General features: G+C 36.4%; 1 pseudogene; it reads left to right on the top strand.

Annotated features, from left to right (window-relative positions):
* The first annotated feature begins 4,565 nt into the window (after positions 1-4,565).
* On the top strand, positions 4,566-5,007 carry LOC117012489 (ras-related protein Ral-B-like; annotated as a pseudogene).
* Positions 5,008-5,912: the final 905 nt, after the last annotated feature.

Here is a 5,912-nt window from a genome sequence, read left to right as displayed (position 1 = left end):
TATTTTGTATGTAATACAATTTGATCGATGGGCTGGACTTGCCTTACACATATGTTGACTTTTTGGCTACTGTTTCCTTATATCAGAGTAAATCCCCTTTCTGTGAGTCTTGGCAAGGGACAGGGTTTAGCTTCCATTACAAAAGCCAAGAGAGCCAGATGTTCAATTTTTCCACCTGCTTCAATGCGTAGGCATGTGGTAGAAATACAGTCTTGACCTTCTGTATTCGTCGGATTGGGCCGCCATAACAGAATACCACAGACTGGGTGGCTGAAACAACAGACATTTTTGTCGTAGTTTTGGAGGCTAGAAGTCCAAGATCAAGATGTCTGGATTGGTTTCTGGTGAGAACCTCTTCCTGGTTTTGGCACACACTCATTTTAGCAGTTTATCAAAATAACCTTCTCACTGTATTCTCACATGGCCTCTTCTCAGTGGATGCACAAAGAGAGAGAAAGATCTCTGGTGTCTTTTCCTCTTCTTATTAGGACTTCAGGCCTATCAGCTTAGGACCCCAGCCTTATGCCTTCGTTTAGGCTTAACTACCTTCCTAAAAACCCCATCTACAAATATAGTCATATTGGCTGTCAGGGCTTCAATACATAAATGGGTGGGGGACCAATTCAATCCATAACACCTACTTAGGAACTGAATCTAAGGAGTGTGATGAGTCATAGCAAAGGGTTCCTCTTGGCTCCAGTGATGGTGTCAGCAAGAGTATCTCATTCTCACTGGTGCTGGTGGTCACGACCTTACCAGATCATTACTGATACGTAATTATAGCTTAGTTCTGATTGCCTAGCTCCTCAGGACACAGGCCAGAAAACCAGACCTGTTTCTCTCAGATATTTCCAAGCTGTTCTACAAGCGGCCTCATAGTCTTCCATGCATTTTCTTTTCAACTTTAATTAGCTCGAATCAGTTTTTGTTGCAATTGCTAATAACCCTGATTGAAATGAAATGTTTAACCTAAAATTAAAATAACATACCACTGAAAATATAATAGATGATTGAGGTGTGTGTCTCTGATGAGCACTTTCATCTAATACCAGGTTAATTGCCGAAAGAGAACTCCGATGAGTAAGGTAGTGAAAATAGGGTATCGTACTAAAAAGATTAATAAAAATGATAGTTGGAGGTCATAACAAAAATGACTAAGGATTAGTAGTTTGAATAATACCAGTCATGTAGAAGTCTTGATCTATGTGTGTATGTGTAGAAGGGTGGAGATAGGAGTTATCACATTTTTTTTTCTACAATGTTTTTACTTTTCTGTTGTGTGTTTGAGTTTACGGCTCTATTAGTAAAGTCAGATCTCGTATACCAACAATACATTGGTACTATACAACAGAATCTCTTATACTGACAACACATTTCTATATGCTATATTGAAAACTCTATTCTAGAGTGTTTAATATTTCTTCTTTTATCTAAAATGCCAACTTTAGTAATTTATCTATTCCATTTTTACCTGTGTTTCATATAGGTATGCTTCACTATAGTTTGAACAACGAAATTTGTCCCCTGTTTCTAAGAAGTATTTCTCTCACTATCATTTATTTTGATGAGATGCCGTTGATCTCCAAATATATCTCCTCTCTAGTGAATAAATTAGCATGTACTTACCTATATAGATCCCTGCATCAGGGCTCCGAGACAGAGTTCTACAAAGAGAAGGATTTTCCTAGAGACTCGTTTTGCATCCTATAAGAAACCGTGCATTTCCAAAGAACTGTTATTTATAGTAGCCCTTCAGAAGATAAGAAAGAGAAGTTCCCTTGACTTTTTTGACTGATAACATCTTCAATTTATCAAAGCATTCATTTGCCATTGCTGGAGAACATTTCTTACTTATAGACGCTAAGTTCTCATTAAAACAGACCTTATGAACTCTGTTACAAACTACATTTTTTCTGTTTTTGATTTACTATTTTTGAAATAGAAAGTTTATGGCAGACTATATTCTACTAAATTTATTTTTGGTTCCTTATTTATAATGTCATAACAATAGTTAATATTTTTTACTTGCTAATTTTCTATCAGGCACTGTACTGTTTCAAATATATAGGTTATACAATTCTTGAAAAATCTATGTGATACACCATACTATGATTATTTGGAAAGAAAGTTGAAATTAAGAAAGTTGGACAAGGTTTAAAATTGTTCCTTAAGCATGTTATATGATTTTCTTTGAAGTAATTAATGAAATCAATCTGAAAATTTTAGGAGGTTATGGGAAAGTTATGGTTGTATATTGGCAAAAGTCAGGCATTGCAATGGATTAGTAGCATAAGATACATATACTGTGAATGGACAACCAGCATTATGGCTATGATTTGGCAACTATTCTACACACCACTACCAAATACATCTTAAGTACCACTTTAACTATTGTCTTCCCACATCCAAAAGTTTCCATTATCTGTTAGATGAAGTTCAGTCTCCTAAGCCATATATCTAAAACTATTCAAGTTTGAGTCCAACCTGCATTTTTTACTTACCATTTCTCCAATGTGTACTTTATTTACTTGAGAAAGAACTACTTGTTCTTTCTCAAGTAAATAAAGGAAATTGCCATCCTCCATTTTTCTGTGAATGGTAATTTATTGTAAAATATACAGTGAAATCTTTTGTTATCTTTCCAATTGGGATTGACTTCTTCCTTCCCCCGAATTTATATTATTTTGACCATCATTATGGTCAATATTAACTTAGTTATTTCTGTATTTTCTTCTCTCTCATGCTAAGTATATACCACATATCAGAAAAAGAATACATGATTAACAGAAATACATTTTAAACAAACAAACAAAAAAAACGAGAACTTTCCTCTTCCCTTTGTTTTGATTGCATTCCTCAACCTATGGAGTTTCTCTGTCCTCCATGCTTCTTGAGAACTCTTCTTCAAGCCCTAGCCCACACATGATTTTCTTTTCCCTTTCCTGTCTTTCTGATTCTGCACCCCAAAACCCAAAGGAACTATCTGGTGATAGTATAGATCCTATCAAAGGCTGGGGAGGGAAAGAAATCAATTATATAAAATCAGAATCTTCCTTTGGAGATTTAAGGAGAGGATGCCCTGGGAACATTCTTATATTAATAAATATTGTCTGGTAGGTATAAACAATTCTTAGAACATTTTATAATTACTCTCTAAAACCTTAACAAAGAAGAAAGACTTACTTTATGAACAAATGGGCATACTTGGTGATTAAGATTGATAAAAATAATAGAATATGTTAACGCTATGGAATTATAACAACTCCTATTAGAACTAATAGATAGCTTTCTTATATTCTTTTAAAATCAGTTTTCAAGCTTTGAACATAAGATCAGGGCTGACATATTCAAAATTGCTAGCTAGTATCAGAAGATATTGATATCTACCACTGAACTGTTAGAATTTGCACTCTATTGTTTTAGACTTAGAGTCTTTCTCTAGAAACTACTACAGTGATAATAAGATGTATTTGTGAGTACTCTCATTTGTAGGGTACAAGGAAGTATAAATCCAAGTTTCCAAACTGAAGCCTACTCTCCTTCTCACCCTAAATACCTGTTTCAGGGCATCTAGGCAGTAAAAGCCTTTTGTGCATGCATTTGGAGAGCCCAATCCACACATCAAAACTCCGTCTATGTTCTCCTCAATCAGTTGCAAATATCTGGAAGTACACATTGGCTGCAAAGTATGCCTTCTCAAAGACATACCAGAAAAAGAAGTTTGTACAGAACATGGACTAAGCCGAAGGCCATTTGGGAAGGGAACTCAAGGATCCTGTGTTCCTGGAATATGATCTAGAGAAAAGGGATCGCTAAGGGGATGTATCCTCTTGGACCCGCATTCTTCTCACCCTACGGGAAAGGGTGAAGCTTGTCAGTTCAAGAGAAATCTAATATACAACCAGTGAGTATTAAAATAATAATAATAATAATAATAATAATAATAATAATAATAATAATAATAATAATTGACTTTTATGTAATTAAATTATTTTTCAGTTAAAGTTGAATTTAAATTAGACCTTTCCTACTAGTCATTGCCATTGTGTATCTACATGGATCAATTCTGCAAATTAGTTGATGTAAAATTTATTTTACTATGTTCTTGGACTCCTCCTGCAGTGATTATATAAAGATAAAATCAAGCTTCATACTTTATAGCTGCATCTTTAAAACTGAAAACCAACTGTCAGCCTTAATGGCCTTTGCCAAGTTGCTTAACACATCTGTGCCTCAGTTTCCTCATCTAAGTACTAAGCATTTCCTTCTAACTATAAATAGTATTATTAGAAAAAAAATGGGTGAGGTAGTATAAGATTTCTATCAAAGATATTCAACCAAGCAGAAATGCATTATTTGAATAGAAGTCTTCAAAGGCAATCTCAAGTTAGAAAAATAAAATATAAAATTAATTTTAAGGCCCCAGAGACCGCAAAGAAGAGGACAGGTGGAGTTAAGAGTGGAGGATGGGATGCAGACAGCAGAGGCCCAGGCACCACCCCACAGGTCCCAGCTCTTCAACTGGGTGTTCTGTCCATGTGTTGCCACCTCAGAAAACCAGCAGGATGGCTGCAAACAAGAGTAAGAGCAGGAGCTCCTTGGCCCCTCAAAAGGTGATCATGGTTGGCAGTGGGGTGGTTAGCAAGTCGCCTCTGGTGCTTCAGTTCATGTATGATGAGTTTGTGGAAGACTATGAGCCTACCAAAGCTGACAGTTACAGGAAGAATGTAGCTCTTGATGGAGAAGAAGTCCAGATGGATATTCTGAGCACCACTGGACAAGAGGACTATGCAGTCATTCTAGACAAATACTTCCCGGGTGGGGAAGGTTTTCTCCCAGTGTTCTCAACTACAGAACATGAATCATTTACAGCAACTGCCAAATGCAGGTGTTCTTTGATCTTATGAAAGAAATCAGAGCAAAGAAGATGTCAGAAGACAAGGACAAGAGTGACAAGAAAAGCAGCAAAACAAGAAAAGTTTTAAGGAAAGATGTTGCTTACTGTGAATGCCAAGATGGTGGATGAAGTCAATCGTAGCTAAGGACATAGGGCGTGGGGGTTAAAAGAAAACGCTAGTCTACTTTTTGGTGTGCCCCCTGTTCACCCCAACCTCATTCACGCAGACTTCTTTAAGTGGGGAGAAACATCTGTGAATCAATGGCTGGCAGAAGAAATAATCCCTTGACCTTACAATGGAACGGAAACTTTGTCAGGAAGTTTGGGAGTTCCCTTCTTCCTTCATTCCTCCCTCCCTTCCAGAAATTTAACCGAGTATGTAGTGTTAGAAGTAAGAAATAATCCAGCGTTAATTAAAATGAAAGAAAACTGTCATAGCATCGTTCCCCTCCTAATGTCATAACATCGCATGATTTGTTTTGAAATAAAAATATTTTATTAGGTTTTGGGAGAAGGGCTGGGGTAAGATGCCCCCAACCCTTGTCAGCTTATCAGTGATACTCAGAAAAACCCATTAAACTCTAACGACGCTGAAAAATTCAGTGTTTTTTTTTTCTTTATTGGATACATTTCTTGGCAATACCAGTGGATATGAAGCATAGCTGAAAAAATAAATTTGAATTGGGCCAAAGAGGTCAATACCAAGATCATAAATCCTTCTCACTTATGGAAAGTGAAAGTTGTATTCTTTGTATTTAAATATTGGCCAAAGATAGTGAGTGTTGGCTATTTTCCTCCTGTAGCACCCTGGAGCTTCTTTTTAATAGACTAAGTGAAGATTCAAGAGTAGTTTACTTTATAAATGATACACTTTTCTAATCAGATTTATTTTTCAATTCTTTGGCTAAATCCTCTCCTAGTTGCTGGTTTTATGGTTAGGCCCCTCCTTCTCGGCTAGTAATCAACACACTCTGTCCTCCTGATCTGCTTCTCTCTGTGTATGTGGATGGAGAGA

The sequence above is a fragment of the Rhinolophus ferrumequinum genome, chromosome 20 (assembly GCF_004115265.2).
Source record: "Rhinolophus ferrumequinum isolate MPI-CBG mRhiFer1 chromosome 20, mRhiFer1_v1.p, whole genome shotgun sequence".
NCBI lineage: Eukaryota > Metazoa > Chordata > Mammalia > Chiroptera > Rhinolophidae > Rhinolophus > Rhinolophus ferrumequinum.
The sequence above is the reverse complement of the archived record's forward strand: the minus strand, read 5'-3'. Positions and strand labels throughout refer to the sequence as shown.